The 22,609-nt window shown below is 44.7% G+C and overlaps 1 long non-coding RNA gene across 3 annotated transcripts in view; it reads left to right on the forward strand.

Moving 5' to 3' along the window:
* Positions 1-22,609, forward strand: part of LOC113844333 (uncharacterized) — a 194,535-nt gene that overhangs the window by 77,297 nt on the left and 94,629 nt on the right. For 2 of the 3 annotated variants that reach the window (XR_011810891.1, XR_003498841.3), the window contains exon 1: positions 11,857-12,116. The exons of the other annotated variant lie outside the window; for it this stretch is intronic. This is a non-coding gene — a long non-coding RNA (uncharacterized lncRNA). Of the gene's footprint in view, positions 1-11,856; positions 12,117-22,609 lie in introns of those variants that run through there. 3 annotated transcript variants of the gene reach the window in all.

The raw sequence follows: 22,609 nt of genomic DNA on the forward strand, positions 1-22,609 counted from the left end.
TTTCCTTCAGAAGATTACTTTTTTCTTTACGACATTTCCTGCTGGTGTGATTTGCATTAGGATTAAATAATATGTTCCATGCTTAACTTATGCACCGAAGAAAGTGAATTTTTCCTCAAATTAAAAAAAAAAAAGGTGCAAATTACTATCTTATTATGGACTTCACTCTACTTACTTCGTAGTGAAGTGTGTTGATCATTTTCAGATGGTTTGACGGTAATTACTTTATTTGTACTGACAGTATTTACATGAAGGGGCAATTTGAAATGGGTAGATCTGTGTCTTTTATGAATCAAGGCCACTAAGACGGCTTAGAACCGGAGAAGCTGAAAAACGGGTAATCCAACCGTGGTAATTCTGACGAACACCAAATTATCATGTTGACTCTCGTTAACCACATGAGTTTAAGCATTCAACCAACACGTTGCGTTACAGGGCTGTAGGAGAACTTTCGTTTAGGAGCCTCCCATCATCATCAGCGAGTCAGGAGCGTGTCAGTTTTGTTAAATGCCCCCGTATCTCCTGCAGATGTAGAGGAGCGAGAAGGAGGGGAGCAGATTTGTTAGCTTTGAGCATGCAAAGGAGCATTAGGAAGAAGGGGGGTGCCCAGTTGCTGGAACAAGTTTGTGTCTGGCACAGCACCCAAAAATGCAGCCTCTAGGTTAAGTGGAGAAAATTAGACACAAAGGACCCATTTTGTGAAGAATTTACAGTCCTAAGCAAAATATGGCATGGACTAAATAAGATTGCTCTTAAAACATACACACACACACACAAAACCAAAACCAAAAACAATGCCTCCCCCAACAAAAAAATTAAAACAAAATAAAACAAAGAACAACCATATCCGTTTCTGATTTCCCCATTTAGATTACAAGTGAGATCCAATTGTAATGCTGTTAGGGTTGATTTAAAGGAAAGTCTGCTACTGGATTTGGATGGCGTTGGAGTTGGATTTGGAAAATCTGGGCTTGGTTATGGCTCTGCCACAGACATATTATTGCAACCGCTGGCAAGTCATTTATCCTTTAAAGGTGCATATAATTTTTCACTCCTTCTTTCTTCTATCCTATTTAGCCTTAAGTTTCTTTGGGACAGGGATGGTTTCTTAGAGTGCTTTTATTTTCTTCTTCTTCCTTTTTTTTTTTTTTTTTTAAACAAGTGTCCAGCACAATGAGACCTTAGTCTCAGTTGGGATCTCTGCTGTAATACAGATAATATTATTGTTGACAGCTGTTGTTGTATCTGTGTAATGTAGTAGCATAAAGCAATAAAGCTTCCTCTCCTCCTGCTATTTAAAACTTAGAGAACGGTTTTGTTGACTCTTCTTCTTGTTTGTTCTTTAATAAAGTTAGCTCAAAGCTATTTTCTGCAAGGCTGTTCAAGTACTCAGAGTAGTAAACCCAGACTGCCAACAAATTCAGGGTGCTGCCATCCTGCTGTAAAGGCCTCTCTCATGTTTTAGTTCCTTATCGAGAAACCTTGAATGTATGTTGATAGTAGGTCATCTACACAGTGGGTAATTTGGATTGTCATTTTAAAGAGCTCATTCTGTTTTTATTTTTTTTTCCTGCTATGTAATTCTAAGTAATTCTCTTCTTCTGAAGTTGAAAATTAAACTCTGTGTACTGAGTTTTTTGTTTTCTTTTCCTTATGCTATCTGTCTGTCCTTATTTCCATTGACCCGTTTCTCAGATTGGTGGAAAAACTGACAGAGAGTTGGAGGTCTCAAAAAGAGTAACTTCTTACCAGATGCATGAAAATCCAAAGATGGATGAAGTAAACAGCTTTGATTAGATTCCCTTGAAAGAGCTGTGGCTTTAGACACTGGAGAATGTCTAAACGACAAATGTTGCAGGACACAAGGCTTCACAAGTTCTGCCACTCATGAAGCTTGTGCATCTTCCCAAACAAAAGTCGCTTTTGCCTGTTTCGGAGGTGCTTTCTTTATTTAACATAGGTGTCTCCATGCCATTTCATGGTCTTGGTTTTACTGGACACTGTACAAACCTTCCCAAAGGACCTGTCGTGTAAGGATCCTCAAAGCAGCCCCAGTGCCCTATGCTCAGCACTGCCAAGCAGGCAGAGTAAGTGACCTGACAAAGGCCATCTGAATGTTAGCCAAGCCACCCATAAAGCACTCTTTCCCTTCAGCCTAATTATATTACCTACGTTGAGCAAATACCTGTAAGATTCGGGGTCAGGACTGATGGTTAGTAGCTATCTTGGAATAACTTAAATTCCAGCCACTGTAAGCTTAGAAACAAACATTTGTTTTGACATAAATAATGTTGTCCTTCCATTCTGGTTGAAAATTAGTGCCAAAGTCTAAGAGCAGCCATCAGTTTATATGGCAACAGCAGTCAGTGAGGTTCAGGGGCAGGCTGCACAGATCTGCGTCGTCACTGCTGTTTCCAGCCTTAATTGCCAGGCTCTAAGAGAGAAAACAACGTAGAGATAAGGCACGTGATCTCATTTTTATTGAGCGAGTTTGGCCTTGAGGACTGCCCACTCTACAGCTACATCTAAAAGTAGATCTCAGAGATTCAGGAAGGCTTAACAAAGCTGTGCAATGTATTTGGAAAATGAGTATGGACGCACTGAAACGCCCTCCAGTATATCCCGCCATAAAAGATACATATCAGGTTCCTTGTGTGGCATTTGAGGACTATAAACATGTTGCCATGATTTGCTATGTTTCCTGAGGGTTTACAGAAAAAGCGGCTTCTTTAGGGGACTGCCGTATTGAGATTGACAATTTGATGTAAACCATGGCCCAGCATCCAATGTTCTGTTTAATGCAATTCTGTGTTTGTCAGCTGTAACCAATTACGCTTTTCATTGTGTTAAATGACACCAACATGGCTCCTTTCTACCGAGTTGTTGCTAATGTCGTTTTATACGCCTTCCCCGGCTGAGCCCCGTTGCGAGCTCTGTTGTGTATAGGTGGCTGCTCCTCTTCCCACGTGCTGGCGGAGCATGAGACACCCAGATGAGAGCTGAATTCAGGAGTGTTAGGAGGTCTTTTCTGGGCCCCAGGAACAGGAGTTTGGGGGAAGCACTGGGACCTGGAGCAGGGTAGCAGTAAGATAATCATGCACAGCTAAAAACGGCGTTGGAGATTCTCGGGGAGGATTGCGGTGGTGGTCTGCTGTAGGGCTGCTAATCCCAGCTTGTAATTGCAATCGGAAACCTCAAAACTGGAATCAAGTCGAAACTTTTCATCTCATCTGCTTCTTTCCTCCAACCCATACACAGTGAGAACCTTAATCCTCATGGTCCTCAGCGCGGTCCTGCACAGTTTCACGGCGGAGTCTAGGAGCTGGAAGGGCTCTGGAGGGGCAGGGCTGTGTGTGGCTGAGCAGAGTTTTCTGGCAGAGAGTGCTCCTAGGGACTGGGTGTCTTCCTCACACCCAGGCTTGTTTTTGTGCTGCCTTTTCAAAAAAGGAAAAAAAAGGGGGAAAAAAAATCTCTTTCTACTATGGGTAAAGTTCAATGGTCGGTTTGATTCGTTTTAAATGCCTCGTTGTTTGTGAAGCTGTCAGGAAACTGGTAGCTGCCTCTGTGCAGGTCTGTGTTTGCCAGAGCAGCAGTCGTGGCAGCTGTACGTCTTCAACACATCAGCTCTCCATCACGCTTTGTTTGGAGCTGAGCAGCTTCTCTGGAGGTGGTGGGAGGATGTCCAGGAGTGAGGGCAAGTGAGGTCTGGGCAGGCTTCCAGGGGGACATTTCAAGAGTTTGGTCTCAGCATGTAGAGGTGGCCACCCTGACTGTCTGGCTAATCCAGGACCTTGTCTCTGACTGAGGCTGCAAGTGGGTACAATCAGAAGAGGAAAGGTGCCGGACAAGCAGGAGATTTCCAAATATTGTCCATCCCCCAGCCACTCTCCAAGGACTTCCTGAGCTAGAGGAGGTGTTTAATTTTTTTTATTTTATTTATTTATTTATTTTTTTAATGAATCTTAGTGTTTGTTTGGCTTTGGTTGGTTGTTTTTGTTGTTTGTTTGTTTTTCTTGAACTTGTGCAGCCTTCCCTTCAACCTTTATCATCTTTTAGTTACAAATCCAGTGGCAGAGAGTCCCACAGCTTAACTCCAGGTTGCATTTGAACTACCCAAGCCATTCCCTCGCATTTGTTTTGAACCTGCCACAGGCTAGGTTGGTTGGTGCCCCTCCAGCAACCCCAATTTTGTGTTGGAAGGGATCAAGAATACATGATCCTTACCCAATCACGAGGTTTTGTACAACTGAATCTTATCTCTTCCTTGTGCTTTTCTTTTTCAGCCTGTTGTTTGCTTAGTTATTCCTTGTATAAAAACTGTTATCTATTTTTCCTCTCTTCTCCTTAGTTTCTTGGGCAAAACACATGACAGGGCCTTGCTCCTCACGGCAGTCATACACCACTGCTGCTTTGGTCTCTGCTCCCTTCCCACCAAGACCCCAGACTGAGTCCTGGAGGCTCAGACTTTGCACAGAGCAGCTGGGACTACCTGGCCCAGACAAAAGCTGGAAATGTCTCAAGTCTCTCCCTCCTGTTTTGTTTTTCCAGTGTCAGCCAGCAGCCATGGTAGACACTGATTTACATCGCAACTGGGAGCTGGGATTAGGAGGTCTCATTGCAGCTCCCCATCGGTTCATAGTCTGCTTGCAAATTTTATGAGGGAGTTGGTTTGGAGATTAGGGCCCAGGGATGCTGCAGCTGGGAGCAGAAGGCAATCTGGGAAATGCTTTTTATTTTTGACCTTTGGATCTACTCTGACACTGGGTATGGATTTCCATGTGGTAGCTGGGTGGGTGTCCTCACCCTGCTGCTGCTGCAGAGAGCCTGGAGCTATGGAGCAAAATTCTCCCAGTAATCCTTGAGAGAGCTGTGAAGAAACCACGTTACCTTCGCTCTCCAGCCATGTCTTTGCTTGTCATTAGAATAAATGGAAGTACTTCACTCTTTGGTATCATAAATAAGACATTAAATCCACCCTCAGAGGGAGGAAGCAGAACAGCACTTTAAAAGAGTGGTGTTGTTTCCTCTGAGATTGTCTCAGCTGGCTTCAAACCCGGGTTTAGCTGTTGCTTGTTTAAAAACAAAGCTGGCCCCACAGTGGTGCCATAAACTTTCAGAAACATAGAAAGACCTGTCACGGTATGAGTCAGATTTTTATTTCTGCTGTGTTTTCCTCAGAGAGATCCAGAATATACATGAAAAGGTTGGGCGAGCAACTGCACAACTATTGTTTTCCATTTTTACCACTTTTTCATTAGAACGTTGCTTCTAGCAAAGTAAATAATATGAAAAGATCTGCAGTGACAATTTTCATTTTTCCTTGTGAGACTTCGGTTTTTGAATGCTGAAAAGCACCCTTTGCTTCCATTGGTTTTGGCAACCAAAACCTTAAAATGACCAGGTTCTAGAAGCTTAACATTTTTGGCAGCATGACATAACATGAAAAAAAAAATATTAAAAATGAAGAGTATTTTTTTTTCTTTTTCATTCAAGCAAAAAGACCCAACTATTTCCATCCTATCTGTATTTTTTTTTGCCAAGAAAGAAGACACATTCCTTAGCTGAGTCCCAGGTCTCTGTGGCTGTTGTGGGAAAGTTCTTGCTTTCCCGTTGGTATCTGTGCTTTTCGAGCCATTCATTTCTGGCTGTGAATTGACGTCCTGAAGCCATGAATACCAAAAAAAATGGGGATCTCTCTGCACCCCAGCAAAGTAAGTGGTTGCTTCAGCCAGCTGGTTTCTCAGGGCAGCCCTGGATGATGGCAGAGCCCGGTGGGAGTGTGGCCATCTCATACCTGCTTGAGAGACGTGGTCCTGACACCTCTGCCTGCTGGATGCTTCCTGGTGACAAGGGCTCTCATGATGGCATTTGTACCCTCTACCTGCAGAGGGCTGAATATAGCAGGGCAAGGAAGGACAGGATAAAGGTCCTAGGCATAACCTCCCGGTGATTAAATAGTCTTCTTTGCTCTTCCTTTCTGCCTTTATATGCTGCTGACTTTGAGTTGCAAACTGCTTTCTTGGCTTCACGCATTGGTGGCAGTGAATAGTAGCTCTTCACCCTTCCAGGAGAAGGCCTGGATCTCCAAGACAAACAAGGAGTTATTTCTGTTCCCTGACCACCATCTGATTCATGGTTTGGTGCTCCTCTCTACAACTGACCATTGCTTGCTGTCCCTTGTCAGCATTTGATGGTACAGACAGCAAAATCTCCCCACAGAAGCTTGGTGTCAGAGCAGGAGGCAAGTGCTGAATGACCGAGGGTGGAGGCAGATCTGGTGCTTTCTGCTCCTGTTGGATCTTGTTGTGACCCTCGTGGACCTGCTCAGCAGGCAGGGCACCATCTCTGGACAGAGAAGTAGGAATTAGGAAGTGCATCGAGGGTGCTGAGGGGCAGAGCCAAGTGGGGTTTCATCCCCACCTCCAGACACTGTGGCTCAGGCCTTTTGTTGTAATTTCAGGGGGTCTCAACTGAGAGAAATCCATTTAGGAGAACACCACCCCCTTCTGCTTTTTGCTGCCCAAATTTCCTAGTACGGAGGCATCCGAGTCAGATCCTCGTCCCCATCCAGAGCTCTAATGCAGAGCATCTGTCTCCAAACCAGCCCTGTGTGCTGGGGCAGATGCAGCTCTGGGTGAGATCTGTACCCTGGGGAGGCATCTCGAGCTTTTTGGGGTACCCAGGCAGGAGATTTTCCTGGTGCACAGAGGAAAGCTCTGCAGGCGTGCACTCCTCCTCATCTCTCTGTGCCGCTCTGCGCCAGCAGCCTGCCAGGATCCGTTGTTTCTCTCAGGCAGCTGTCATGGGATTTCCAAGTGCTCTTAGGGAAAAAAAGGAAGAAAGGCATGAAGTTTTACCAAGTGTGACTTGTAACAGGCCATTAGCTGAAAGCCGATTTTCTGGATAATGGACGTTGCTTTAAAGATTACTGCTGGAAGCTGATGCTTGCCCATAAAAACCATCAAGATTACACTTTATGATGATAATGTTTTGTGTCTCTGAAAGCACCCTTCACCCCATTTCTCCTAGAGCTTTGCAAATGTTCGTTTAAGCTTTGAATAGCCCTGCAAGGCAGAGATTTTTTTTTTTCCTAAGCAGCAGATTGACCTAGACTGAGACTTACTGAAGTAGCACAACTTTTTCAAGGCCTCAGAGAGAGTTTATGACAGTATTAGGAGCTGAACTATCTTGCAAAAACTCCTATTTTGTGATGCTATTTGCACAGGTACGGAAGTGATCAGATATGAAAACAAGGGCAGGTGAGGATGGATAAAACATTACCGCTCCTTCTGCCATCAGGTGATGCATTTTAGTACTGGTTTTCAGCTTGGTTTTCAGCTGGAGGAAAAAAAAATAAATCACTGACAGAGGAGTTTTTGTGGAACCTGACTTACTTGCTGTGCTGCAAAACAACTGACAGGTAGACAGAAATGGCTCAAACCAGTGGTCAGGGAGAAAAGCCACCAACAAAGAACAACCTTCCTCCCAGTGTCTCAGACTGGTTTGAACTCCTGGCTCATGAGAAGCAGCTCTGCTGGCAGGGGATGGTAGGGATGCGTGGACCCCAGCTCCCCAGGTTTGTTCCCAGCGTGACTGCAGCCTGTTGTGTTTTTGCAGCACCCACATTTCCTGGGCTGTGCCACGCTGCTGGTTCCTGGTGGTGCTGCTCTGATCCACAGGTGTCCAGTCTCTGCAACCCACCTGCAAGGGGTAAATGTTTCCAGAAGGCAATGTCCAGTCCCTGACTGTCTGTTTGCCTAATGGGAATTGCCCTAAATCACTAAGTTATAGGTACATATTCAAGTTTAGTGTCCAGTTAATCCCTCATAATCTTGCCTTTCCTGTGGAAGTGGTGGTCCCACCTCTTGCTCCCACTGGGTATCTGCCGCTCTAGCTTGCACAGAACCTTCTGTGCTTACCTGTGTTAGTGAACCCCCCTCACTAAAAATGAATCCCATAGAAAGAAAGACAAGTTTGAAGTGACTGCTTCTCCCAAAACACCTGATTCTCCCTTGGCTGTCCTGACTGGGCTGTTGTGGTAGGCACTAGAGCACAACACAGCTCTGATGAGCTCAGGTAGACCCCAGAGGATGGGAGCAGCAAAATACCACCTTCCCTTCCCCCCATCTCCCTCCCTTTCCAGCACTGTGCCCAGGTGGTAGATTTCAAGCAATCTGTCAAAAGGATTTCAGTGACACAAATTGCCCAGAGCGAGGATGGCTGCACTGAAAAGTCCGTATTTACCCAAAAACATGGGCTTTCTGATCCCTGTTGCAATGAGTTAATCACTAAGCTACACTTCATACAGTTTTGGCGTAGCATCACACAGCTCAAATCCCATCTGAATCCTCTGCCAGTCGGTGTGACCTCTCCAAAGACCCAGAAACAGCCTGCAAGAAACCTCGAGGCCCAGGGACAATGGTAGAGTTTAGGCTGTGTCAACCCAGGCCTTTTACTCTTAGCCAAACAGAAAGGAAAAACATAGGGGAAAAAGAAAAAAAGAAAAAAGAAAAAGAAGACTGATCACACCTAGAACTCCTCAGTGACTCATAAGAGGAAATGGAAAAGCTCCAGCTATGCTCTCAGCAGCGGCTTCCCCCTGTTCCAGCGTGGGGAGCAAAGGGGTGTCATTGTTCTCTGAGCATTTCCCAGCACGTCTGGGGCCTTGCTTGGGATACTCGCACCCATGGCACATTCCAGGTCAAGCTTCAACTTGATGCAAATAAAAGTGTCCCAGGCTGGCCATCAGTAATTTGAGCTGATGGCCTGGAAAAAATCCACTGTAAATGACTGGACTCAAGCACTGTGCAAAGACGCAGGTGGTGGGGCTGGCGGGGACAGTCCTGCCATCAGCATTTGTCCTAGCCATCTTCTTTGTTCCAGGGTTTTCTTCTGTCTTCCTTCTCAGAGCAGCCTTGGAAAGGGACATCTCTGTGCTCAGGGGCAGGCCATGTTGTGAAACACTCCTTTAGCTGCTTTGGCAAATGCCGTTTGGGTTCGAGTTTTTCCTTATTTTTTCAGAGCCTCGTGGTGTACAAATAAATGTTCAGCAGTGCAGTTTGTGAGACTGATGAAGTAACAAGACACTGCATCCTCATTCTCTGCTGTTACACATCATACAGCAGGAGGCACAGAGGGTGTTTGCAATGTACTCCTGTTCATGTAAATAGGAGATATGCAGGTGCCTGCTACCTTTTTATAGTATTTTAGTGATCTAAAGGGTTTGGATTAGTGTTGATTTTCATTTTCCCTGTTTTTAATTCCACCTTCCAGTAGTGATTCTATTCTCAGGAAAGGTTTTTCCATTTCCTTAGTGTCTTTTATCATACACAGTTCACTTGCAAGCAAAATAACACTAATCAGAAGAACAAGCAGAGGATATTGAAAGTCAGGCAATTGAGGAGAAACTTTGCTGATTTGTTAAATTGCTATTGTGCCTGCAGAGATGGAACATTGTTGGAGACCATCTGAAAATAATACCCAGTAATGAAGCATGGAAATACATGGCAAAGTATATTCTCTGAAGCACCTGTGATCTATAGAGTACATAGAAAAATCTTTGTTAGCCTCTTAAAACAAACTCCTTATTTGAGAGAAACTCTTCTTTGTTTTTAGTAAGTGAGATAAATGCTTTTCTTGTTCAGACACATGGTAGAAATGATTCTTGGCAATCTTTTTTTTTTCTTCTTTTTTTCTTTCCTTTTTTTTTTTCTTTTTTTTTTTTTCTAAAAATAAGCTGTGACTCTCAAATCATCTGCCCCCAATTTACTCCTGTGTGACCCTAAGACCCTGATCTGTCAGATCTGTCCACATCTGTGCCCACCACCGAAGAATGTGGCAGATTCAACACAACATATGGCTGGAGCTGTGCATATGATATTCATGGGAAATGGAAGAAGCATCACCATTTCCTTCGTACCAAACACCTCCTTGAGCTATTTGTACCCCACACTCGCAGAGATTCCAGGGTTTCGCTCTGCCGTGAATTACGTTCAGCAGCAATTGAAGTTTCAGTGCAACTGTTTGCAGATGCCTTTCTAGGGATTTCTTTAAGACATATTTTAGTTGCTGGGTTTTCCTAGCAAATAAATGAGCTTAGAAAACAAGGCATATTTTCAAGCCGTGACACCATACAGAGGATGTGGCAAGACCCTTCTGGTTAGGGAATTCATTTTGCATGCTATGAGGTTTAACTTATTTCCCATTAAATCCCCACTTTCTATTCTCTACTTCTTTGGACAAGGGGTGGGAAATCCTAGAGCCTTATGCTTATGCAAGGCTGCAGTTCAGGCCAGGATTGAAAAGTAGCTCAGTGCTGTGTGTTTCAAGCTCAGGACTTTCAATGCTAGCTCTGTTTCTTAGATTTGCCTGAATTGGGTACCTGAATGTAGTTTAAGCTGGACTCACCTCCCCAGCCACCACTGAACCCAGGTGCTTGTGTGCCGGCCCTCAGCCCACCCCAGATGCAAGCCAGACCACAGCATCAGCCTCAGCAGAAAGAGCTGAGAGTCGGTCCTTCTGGCTCATGCTCGTCTCATCTGAAGGACACACACATTGCTGTTTATTGTCATTCAGCTGACACATGGTAGTCTGTTAAAATGTGGGAATTCACATGTGTTTCTAAACTTGGGGTGCAAGGAGGCTTTATACCAGCTTCCCAAGAAAAGCTGTCATGATATAACAATACCCACGCTAGGGATTGTCACTAGTAGAAGGGTGTTGGTTTAAAACAAAAACAAAAACCAAAAAATAACAACCAAACCAAACCAAAACCTCTTATTTCCAGTGGAAACAGTTCTATGGCTACAAACGTTGCGTATCCTAAACTCAACAAAGTAAGGGTCATGAGTCCTCAACTCTGTACTCCTAGGAAAGAAGCTAGTTTTGTACTTTGCTTAGGTAGGTTTGGTGGGGTTCATGGTTCTCGGTTATTCTCTGCCTGAGAAAACAAACAAACAAACAAAAGAGCCTTGTATTATTACAACAAATGACTTAAAGTCATGACTTAACAGTTATTTATTTATTAGGAAATGGGGAGGAAGGTAGTACTGCTAGAGGCAGTGGAACAAAATGGTGTCACACCATTTTTCAGGCTGCCTCCTAGGAAGAATGCAAATTGCTGCCTAATTGTTGACAAAACAAATGGTTTTCTGAATTTTAGGTGGGAGGGAGTCTGCAAACATATATAAAAAGAGAATGAGCACATGGGGATCCTTGTGTCCTTTGGGATACATGCTCGTGTTCAGGGCTGGAGCACCCGATCCAGTGGTGTCTGATGGATGAAGGCTCTCAGCCCATGAGTGACAGGCATAGTTTAAGTCTGGCTTGGGATGTTTAGCACAGCTGATAGCAGAGAAAGGCATAGTTTAAGTCTGACTCAGGAGGTTTAGCATGGCTAATAGCAGAGAAAGGTGAGTGCCAGCTCCCCCCAGGGCGGAGGCAGCTGTGTTGGCCACGCACAGTCCCCAGCCTCTTCTCCCGGCAAGGTTTTGGACAAACATCTTAAGGAAGGCTCAGATGTGCCTGGCTGCTTCTCTGTGTCCCAGATGAGGACGGGCCTCTGGGCACAAGCTTACCGTGCCCCAGCGCCTGCCTGCTTTGTTTGTGTGCTGCTCTCTGGGCAGAGATAATGGGACTGATCCCAAGCCAGCTCCGAGGCAATCGCAAGTCTTTCCTTTGTCTTCAGTGGGGTTTGGATCGGTCCCAAAGCTCATAAGCAGTTTTCCACCAAGAGTTCCCGGCACTTATGTCAGTCACTGGCAAAAAGGGAAGGGATAAATCCAGCATCGGCTGCTTCGGATGCCAGGCACATTCAGCGTGTGTGTGCGTGCGTGTGTCACCGTGGTATATATACTCACACAGTCCGTCTCGGTTCCTCCTAAATTACATGACAGCTTGCAATGGGCAGGCTGCTACCGGTCTGCTTCCAGGACCGACCTCAAAACGGTTTCTCTCGGAAGGGAGCTGGGAGGATCTGCACAGTGCCTAGGGAAGGCTTTTTCAGGAGCAGCTGCCCCAGCTTGAGCAAGGGGAAAGAGTCAGGGTGGCCACCTGGTCAGGCTGGCACGTGGTGGTGAGGATTTCATCCGCGTGCAAGGACGCAGGGCAGCGGGAAGGTGAGTCTGGGCGAGATGCTTCTCCTCCCACGGGGCTCCTTTGGGCTGTTTGCTCTGTCTGTGGGGTGCCAGAGCTGGGGAGGGAGGTCTGCGGGAGGCACCCGCGCGCACCCACGTCAGCGGGACTCTCAACAGCCTTTGGCCGGCGTCCCGGCTGTGTTTTAGGAACGGGCGTCCATTTAGCGCCAACCTCAGCCGGTCCCAACTGCGTGCAGGGGGAAGAGCAGCAGGGGGGATGAGGAGGCAGAGGGAAGGTGTTTTTCTTAGGAGAAAGGCAAGCAGAAATAGACACCCCTTGTCATTATTTTTGGCAGGCAAGGGGAGCTTTGTGAGGACAAGGGGTCAGAGGAGCTAGATCTTTGCCTGGGTCTATAATTGTGCTTTTTTATTATTATTTTTTGTTTGTTTCTTTTTGTCAAACTGATTGTTTCAATCAGAGAGGGGTGGGAGATCCCTCAGCACTTGCAGAGCCGCAGCTCTGGGAGCAAGGTGCGGGCGGCTGGGATTTCCTGGTACACGATGCAGCAGGAAGGCTGGGCTCCCCAGGCCAAGGAATTAATGACACTGTAAGGGGGGAATTTGAGTTTCCACATCAGTAAGAAAAGGAACTGGATACCCAAGGCAATAGACCAAAGTCAAGCTATAAAGTAATTACATTTCTCCCTGCGTTTCATGTGTTTGTTTAATTTTAGTGTTTAAAGGGAAAGGTTTCCTGAAAGCACTGTGCCAGCAACTCTAAAAAATAATTGTGTGTCTTTCTTTAACATATATTCTGGCAGGAATGTCCTGCCTATGTTTTTGGCAAAGGCTTTTGCTTTATCTTTGGTATTTAGGCTAGGGTTTTAAGTCTGACCTGAGGTTGGTAGGGCAGTAAAATATCACTGAGGATGTCACTTCTGCTTCTTGCCCAGCACCTGTAGGGCAGTGGGATAGCTTGGTAGCTCATGCTGTGCTAATCTTGATTCCTTCATGCAGATGGCCTGCACAGCCAGCTGCTGACATTGCTGTCCTCCTGGCTGGGCTGAACTGCAAAAAACGGCAGACCTTTAGAACAAAACCTGTAAAGAAGCAGGACTGGCACTTTGCCCTCTGCTCAGCCCCCTTTCTGGGTGCAGCCCTGGTGCTGCCCCTGCAGCCAGCTCAGGAAGCTGGGCACGGGCTCTCCTACAGAGTCCTTCCACCAGCTCAGGTTGCCCAAAGCCCCATCCAACCTGGTTTTGAACACTTCTAAGGAAGGGGCATCGATAACCTCTTTGGGCAACCTGTTTCATAGTCTCACCACCCTTGTGGTAAAAATTTCTTTCTAGTATCTAAGTCTAGATTCTTTCAATTTGAAACCATTATTCCTTGTCCTGTCACTACAGGCCTTCATGAAGAGCCTTTCTCCCTTTCTTCCCCTTAAGCCTGAGCCCCTGATAGAAAGAAGACTGGGCACCAGGAGCAGGGTTAGGTTTTCCCCGCCAGGTCATGTCTTGCACTGTCCTAATGACAACTAAGTCCTTTTCATGGTTTGCAATGCAAGCAATTTCTATTTCCATAAGCATCACCAATGTGATGGATATATTCCATCACGTTGTAAGTGCACACATTAACACACCCTTCAGTGAGCTGGGAGGCACAGGGAAGAGGCAGGATCATCAAATGGGGAAAATAAAAATAATATGGTTGAGGTGCTCATCTCTTCATGTAAAAGTCGCTATTTATTCCTTTTAGATTGGAGATATCTTTAATTAGTTGTAACAGCTAGCAAAATGAGAGGAAATGGGATACAATGAAATGGAACCATTGCAAGAGCATGTGGCTGATGCGATGACACTGAAAAGTGGCACAGCTATTACTGTGTGCATGGGACAATTGCCCAGCTGAAGGTTTTCTTTGTAAAATAGGCAGAAGATGTATGTTACTGTGCAGAGACCATGCAGGGCTCCTGAGATCCAGCCCACCTCTTATTTACAGTGGTCTAAATCTTCAAGTCTCAGGAAGGAGAGGACATTTTTATTTCACAGTCGGTTCAGCTTGGGTGGAAAAGCTTGTACCAGCACCTCGGGAGAGGGAAGTCCCTGTGCAGCAGGAATTTGTCTAAAAGTCCTCCTCAAAAGCAAAAAGCGCTCATCTGAAACAGGTAGTAGAGATAATGTGTAATGCAAAACTGACTGTAAGTCCTGTTTTCCCATAAAACTGCAGATCATTTCTAAGTGTTATTGAGATAATTGGGACATATTGAAGCAGGGTATGTTGCTAAGACATGTCTTTATATATCTGGAGCATCTGTAGATATCATTGTCAGGCAGATCTGGAAACAAAGAGAACAGTGCAAGATTTCCACAGTCTTCATCACAGGCACCCAATATTAATTAACCTGCCACCTGCAAAAACAACTAGAGGTGCATTTGTCCTACCAAATGGTTTTGTTTCTGAGTATTGACTTCACCAGTAGCTCCTCAAAGGAGAAAAAAGTGAATTTTAATACTGTGCCCTGCTCTAAGCAGTGTGATTTTTCACAAAAGCAGAGTTTTCAGGGGTTTTTAAATATCAATAGGCAGAAAATTCAAATGAAAAACTGATTGATCTGTGTGCTTGGTGTTTGTCAGCTGGGTTGACAAAGCATGTCCCAAGATGTGACTGTGGAGGAGGGTGAGGAGAGGGGTAGGGCAAAGGAGAGAAGATCAGAGACTCCCATTAATGTTTTGACATCTTTACAAGTGATGGATGAGAAGAGGGGCTCATCTCATTGCAGCCTTGTGCTCAGCAATTTTTAGAAGTGAAACTAAGTATATGAAGTGATTATGGCGTATTATTTTGGAGATTATTGAAAACTTCTAATATCACATGTGTTTTTGGATGTTAAGCTTATCCACAGATAGTATGAGTATCCAACAGTGTGTGAGCTTTCCCCACTAAGTGACTCAGTTCATTCTGTCAGGAAGCCCAGGCTGCAGTTGTTTTCATGTGGTCACCATAAAAGTTGGCTTCACCATTTCCTCTAGTTGGATAAGGGTAGAGAAAAACAATTTTCTGAAGCTGTTGAAGAGATACAAGAAGAAGTAAGAGCCTGTCATAGTCAAAGATGTACATTTCCCTTAAAATATGTTTTCAGTCATGATAAATGCAAATAGACACAAAGCAGGTGTCTCGGGCAGTAACAAGCCCGTCTCCTTTGGAAATATTGGCACTTGGACTGTATGTGTTAATAAAATGGACAGATTTTCCTTGATAGAGAAGTGCAGGATGAGGAAAGAAAACCTGCTGCAATGAGTCTTTTAGGAGCACCAAGACAGAAAAATAATATAGTTTCCTCTCATTTGTATGACAAACCCCAAAAGAATCATCCTCTTTGTTAATAAAACCTTTCCCCCTTTTCCACCCTTCCCCTTGGTCACCTATCATTGCTTGGAATCTAAGATAATTCCAGATCTCTCGTCTAGACAGTGGGTTTTCTGACGTGAAAGCAGATTTCTGGCCCTTCCACGTGCTGTTCTTCCTGCAGTCACAGGCCTTGCTCTGCTTGTAGGGGAGCATGTGGGGTTTGCAGTGCCGGCTGCTGCTGCAGTAAGCAGCCCTACAGAAGGACAGAAACCGCCTGGATGGAGAGGGCCGTGTGGCCCATACCCAGCTGCCAGCAGCAGTCTTCAGTGCACCCCAGGAACAGGGCAAATACAGCAGGAGGTCTCTCCCAAAGCATCCTCCAGCAAGTGCTTGTGATGCGATTTGTGCCTGAACCTCTGTATTTATGAGCTGCAGCCGGAGCTATCCTCTCTGAATGTGTGCCCTTGTGTCTTGAACCTATTTATACTCCTGGCCTCTACGAAGACTTAGGAATGAGCACAGATAGTTTACAAACTGTTGGTGATGATCATGTTTTAGCTGGAGTTTCTTCAGGCTGGATTTATTTATATATATATATATATATATATGTATGTATGTATTTTTTTTTTTTTTTTTTCTGAAAGCCTCTGATCTGTGTAATCCAATTGGGACGGTGGGTTTCGATAACTGGAAACGGGAATTACATCTGCTCAGAGTTGAAAGGAACGGCAATTCTTGAGGGCTAAAAATTTCCTAGATATTGTACGGTTAAAATCACATGACTATTTAAGTCACTCTCATGATTTTGTGGGGAACTGATTTCCAGCCAGAGGGTCTTTGGATAACAGCAGTGAGCGTTTTGAGAGCAGATTTTGATTTACTGCTGCAGCGTTCAGTACACCTTGTGCATGCTCAAAATCACACCATTTTCTGGACTGACTCTCTGCCCTCTCATTACATCTTCCTGCACAATTTTTTAGCCTGTCAGCTCTATCAAAGGGTGGTCAATGTAACAGCGAAGTACTTTGCTATTTGCTGTCCTGGTCTGGTGGAGAAGGCTGCTCAGAAGCGATAGGAGATGCAAACACTAATACTTGAGAAATGTAAGACTGAAACTCAGAAGCCTTGAAACACTGGAATTAAGGACACAACAGTGTCCTTCGTCCACTTCTTTGTGCATTTGTTTTATCTGTGCTTTTATTATGTATCATTGCCAAATCATCCTGCCTCATTTTTCTGCCTGGTCCCCGTTTCCTGATAGAGCAGCAAGTGTCCTGCTGGACCCATTTTCTCCTGAAGACATTTTTCTCCACGGTCCTTCCCCCATTTCTTTCTTTGCCGTCCTTTTGCTTTTCCCTTAATGTGATTTGGGCAGCACAGGACCATGGAGAACCCAGGGGCTGAGGTGACAGACAGCTTTCTGGCTCTCTCTTCTTGTGCCCAGAGCCGCAGCCGTGTCCAGCAGCCAGGAAGGGAGTCATAGCAAGGAAAGTCCTGAGCAAGCCCTAGAAGCCCCAAAATGGAGCAAGATCAAGGCAAGCAGAATCTGTAGAGGTTTCTCTCCCAAAAGCTAATAAATCTTTAGTGGGATGTTTTCAAAGGCTTTTAACTTTGCCAAATTTGGATGCAAAAGGCACATCCCCATTCCCAGGGTGACACCGAATTTCCAGTCCCCTTTCCAGAGGATGGAGGCGTGAGAGAGTCTCCAAAAAATAATTGTTAGAATTTGTTTTTACATCGACTAAGCACTTTTCTCTAATCTTGTTTTGGAAAGCCGCCAGCCCTTCCTCTCTCCCACCCTCCCTGCAATTTCCTAGAAAATTCTGCTGGAGGCAGACACCTGGCAAAGGAGAATTTCAGCCCAAATAGCTTAAATGTGGTGAATGTAACAGAGCAGGGACTTCTGATGGCACATGCTAGGATATCTCTACCAGGTGCTAACAGCATTCTGGCTCCCCAGTGCTGTGCTGCGCCACATCGCCCACCAGCCAAAACTGAGGACTTTGGGCTAAAAAATTAATTTCTTGTTGCTTTGAGCAGAATGAATGGGAGATGTAAAACCACCCTGTGGTATTCAGGGAGCATCAGGCATGAGTACAGATGCACGAACATGGCAAGCACTCTCTGTTTGTGCTTCGAGGTAACCCAGCCAGCGTGTGCCTCGTCCTTGCAAATGCCATGCAATATTTTTCACTCTCTGCTGGAATAAAAAGCTGCCCTAAGAAAAGCAGAATGAGGGCTGATGTTTTGAAAGGTGTCCAAGAGTAACAAAACTCAACTCTCCAGGGCTGAGTTTTGCCTCTTGTGTTTCTCAACCAGGGTGGTTGAATGTGTTACAGACCTATCAGAAATTTTGCTACAAATGCACAAATATTAATCTACAGCCATTTCCTTTGCTTTCTTAAACATGAATGAGGATTTTTGTCTCTTTCTCCCTCCATAAATTGTTCATGGTCAGAGGGGGCATGTTCCGTGTCAAAGTCTTGACCGCCAGGATCAAACAAAAAACCCTTGTGAACTCAAAAGTGGAGACAAATAAATGACTATTACTTTTTTTTTTTTTTTTTTTCTTTTGCCTGGAGTTAAACCTTTTCTCTGTCAACAATATTGACTTTGTTCACTTGGAAGGAAACAGAGGGAGAGAGAGAGGGAGATTTCTCTAGATGCTGCACAGAAAAAAAACATTTTGGAAGGAGGAATGAAAAAAGACAGAGGTTACAGGAAATGGTAGACATTTTTTGTTGAATTAAACCATTAGGAGTGACCCAAAAACCAACGGGAAAGAAAGGAAACAACTGGATACATTTAGGTCACAAGAACCAGCCAAACGGGGAGCTGAAACCAATTATCATAAATGAATGTTTCTCTTTTATTCATGACCACCGTGTATGCTCCCATGATGCTCTTTGTCTTATTATAAAAACAGATGAAACTATTTCGTTTTGTTCTTATACTTATTAGCTAATGCAACTTTTGGGCAATTTATCAAACACTAACACATGTTGTGATTAATAAGCTCAGAGAATTAATCACTGCTAAAGCCCCTTAAAAAAGAGAGGATGTTGGATCCTTCTTAAATATATGTTTGCACAGGATTATGTAACTGAAGCAGTGACATCTAGTTACGATACATATTCATGCATTCTACGCGCTGAAAGAGCTTTGAAACCATATGTTCAGGCAAGCTATAATTGCAGGGACTTCCATTTCTACGGGGCTTTGCTGTGTGCTGTGGGCAGAGCAAGCCCTGCTTGCCCTGCACGTGGGCGTCAGGGAGCAGGAGCTGGGGCGCAGAGCAGCATTTTGGGTTTGGGCTGTGGCTGCTGGGCTTCAAAAGGGGAGGCATCACCCATTGCTGTGGATGAGCGAAAATAAACAGCTGCTGCTTTCTAGGTCTTGCTGCCCGCTTGAATCCATGGAGCGTCAGTGGGGAGCAAAATGCCATTAAACCTGCCATAGCGGCTCCCGGCACCTTCTGTGCTCCCACAGCCCAACACCACTTCTAATGAGCCATAGCTGGCTCTTAAGCACCCCTAACCACTTCAGTGAGGTTAGGATAAATTCCTGGGCAGGGGAGAGGAAAGGCAGAGGCAGCCAGCACATCCTGCGGCATCACCGAGGCACAGAGCAGCTGCCGGGGGTGGTGGGGGCAGCTGAGGGGCTGGGGAGCTGCCACGGGGAAAGACCTGGTGCTTTGCCTTATGGTGGTCTGCTCGACAGCGAGAACCCCATGGTTTGGTATCAAGGGGACCTGGGGAGGTATTTTCCACCAGAGCAGCTTGGCATTGTGTAAGGAGATGTCACGGGAGTTGGGTGCCCTTTCCATGGTGGGTTTGTGTCCCTGCAGTGGGGAGGGCTCATGGGAGGTGGTCATTTTGGCATGGGCTTGGGCTGCATTGCATATAGACACCTCCCAACAGAGGCTGAACAGGAGCATTGAACAGACTCCCTCCGGCCTAGCCAAGGCACACTGTTAAGAGTGACATGAAATAGCTAAGAACATTTGTGCTTTGTTTATATATATATATCTAAAAATAAAATGACCCTTGTGGGTTTTGACTTTGCACCCCAGCTCCATGCAAGACCAAATCTTAACATCCTCGAACATCACATGGGATGGAAAGTCCCTGGTTTGATCGCTATAAAAATGAAGTAATGCATCCCCAGTATTAAGCTTCGGCGTCCAGTAACGCAGCTCACCAAGGCTCCCCGTTAGCAGTCTGCTCTACCCAGCAAGCTACTTGCTGTGTCAACATCCAGTTGACTTCAGCAGGAACAAAGTATGTGTTTAAGTGCTTTTATTGACTAGGGAGGGACTTAAGCATGTGTTTAAATGCTTTCTAGAACGAAGGCATAAATGCTTGATTCTCAAAGCCTAGCAAAATAATGGGGTCTTTAGTCGAGCATAAATTCTAGGGCTCACTATAGGGGTAGCTGAGTGAAATTGTATAGTATGTGTCGGACCAGATTTTCATAATGATCCTAAAACCTCTGCATTTCTCCATAGACTTCAATGAGAATTAGATCTTGCCCTTAAAAAAAAAAAAAAAAAAAAAGAGCACAGCTATTATCCTCTCTGGTCAAGGCATCTGAATAAACTATTGCTTGCTCATGAATAGCTGAGGAATGGAATTCATGCAAGTTTATGCAGCTAATTTGTCAACCGTTCAGCAAAATATGCAAAAGGATGCTGCCAGGGCTGTGTGTGTGGAAATACTCTGGCATTTAAAAAGACGAAAAAAAAAAACAAAAAACACAACAAAACAAAACAAAAACAACATCCCTAGACAACACCTGCTGGCATTTTCCACAAGGACAAGATATTTTGCTATGCCTCTCACATGTCAGCAAATTAACATTTCTTCTTCCGTACTAATCCCAGCATAGTATATGTGTATTTTTTTTTTTAAATAGACACATGCCACCAAAATGTTTTTGGTGTGTGCTAACAGCAGGTTGGCCCTATGGGCCACATTTCTTCTGGGGAAGATAGACCACCTTCTTTTATTTCGAGTTTCCAACTGAGATCGCCAGAAAAAGAAAATTAAAAAGCAGGCTTTTCGTTTTCGTATTTCGGCAACCCTGATGTGGTTGCCGAGGCATTGCTTAGAAACACAAACATTACAGCACATATGGAAGTCTACTGTCGAGTGGAACTGAGTCCTAAAGCAACATGTTAAGTTGGAAAAATTTATGTTCATGCTAAAGCAGCAGTGTAGTAATCGGTTTCAATGGAAGCAAGAGGAATGCATCAGAGATGGAAATGGGTTGCTCCCTTGGATGCAAGTGCAGGAATTCAGACCTACAGTCTGGGCAGACTGCATGAAAAGGAAGTTGCTTTTATCTGTGAGAGCAAATCTGACTTTCGGCAGTGGTACTTGCCCATCGGCGCACATGTTGGTTTGCACAGAACCGTGTTTGCATAGCTGTGTTTTGCGTGCCCATTTATGCACACTCAATGCCAGTTTTTGCCCTCTGGTTGTTTGTAATTGAAGTTTTTCCAGGGTTGCCTAGGGTGGTAGAGGTGCAAGTCCAAATTCTGGTTTTGCCAAGATAAGCCATTCAGCTTATTGAGGAGACTTATAAAAGTTGCTTGTTCAGGATCCCCTGTAATCAGGAAAAGAGAGACAAGTACATCCAGGCAGCGACTTGTCCCTGTTGTTTCAGGTTTTCTGAATCATCTCACTTAGGCAAAATATGTCACTGTAAAGCAAATAAGCCAATAACACTGCAGTTCACAAAAAGCTTATAGCATCGTGATCGCATGTCCAGTTCAGTTTCTAGTTATGTTCGAAGACACTGAAGTACCCCTAGCCCCTCATAATCACGTTTCAGTTTCGTATCTGTGAACTTGACTTCCTTATCTGACAAGAATCACATCAGGATGACTAGTGAAGACTGCACAATTTTCAGCTATTAGGAAATCCATGTTTTAGAAACCCTCACTCCCAGGGAGGCTGCTCATCCAGACACTCATGGTTTGGAGTCCAGAGGGACACTCTGGGGTTGTGTCCAGGAACAAGTGTGGTTCTTCACTGCTGGCTTGATGGTGGAAGGTGCTGGGGAGAGACATCCTTCAACCACCCTTCAACATGCAGGAAATGTTTTCTTCTTTTAAGCTTCGTGGTATCAATGGGCCTGAGAAGGGAAAGAAGTTATGCATCAGTCCCCATGCTGTCCGTCCGCCTGTGCATGGCTGGGGATGGGGCAGGCAGCTGGCAGGGCCAAGGCAGCCAGCATCTTGCAGGAGAGATGGAGGTTTGGGGACAAATCCTTTGAATCCCAGCTTTATCAGCTCCCCTGATCAGGGAATAGCTTGCTTATTAAGTTGCTTATTTTTTCGGACCAACAGCTAATCCTCTAAGAAAGTCATTTCTGTTGCTCATGGCTAATACCCCATCCTGCACTGAGAGTTGTATCAGAGCAGAGTTGCTGCTTAGTCAGTGGCTGTGTCTCAGCCAAAGAAACATCATGGGTTCTGGATTATTGTGATTTTTTTTTTTCTTAAATCCAGATGAATATTTAGATGTCATTTTCGATGTTCAATTCCTTGATTTTGCCCAAAAGAAAAAGCCACCTATTTATTTGAAAAATATTTTTGGAAGCCTGAAGATAACCACGTCGCTCCCATGGTTAAAATGTTTTATATAAAACTTGTTATTACCATAGATCAATGGGATATGTACAGAATATGTTACAATGGGGCCTGTGTTAAGGATTTGTCAAGATTTCCATTATAAACCTCTATTTTCGAGGGTTTATAACTCAGTCATAAAAATTCATTCCAAGCTAAAACTTGGCAAACAAAATGTCAACCCAGGAGAGATTTTCTTTTACCAGATTTGCTTTAATGCTTTAAACTGATTTGTCTATTTTAAAATTATACGAGTGCCCTGTTTTATAGACTTTCTGTGTATACAGGGTACGCGTGTGCATGTGTGCTAATATAACATGCATACCAGTGAAGAAACAACGTTAAAAGCACATTAGAGCAGCAAAGCAAAACTTAAATCAAACAAAACAGGACACCACAGAGTTAAAATTGGGGTTGGATTTGCAGTTTGTGGCATCTTAAACATTGGGTTGCCAACTTTGGGCCAAGTCTTCAACTGGTGACTTCAGCCTGTTGGGGCTTATCTGCCCCAGCTGAGCTTCTCTCCCTTTGTGCCACCCCTCGGTGCTTGACA

Source organism: Anas platyrhynchos, chromosome 8 (assembly GCF_047663525.1).
Source record: "Anas platyrhynchos isolate ZD024472 breed Pekin duck chromosome 8, IASCAAS_PekinDuck_T2T, whole genome shotgun sequence".
Taxonomy (NCBI): Eukaryota; Metazoa; Chordata; class Aves; order Anseriformes; family Anatidae; genus Anas; species Anas platyrhynchos.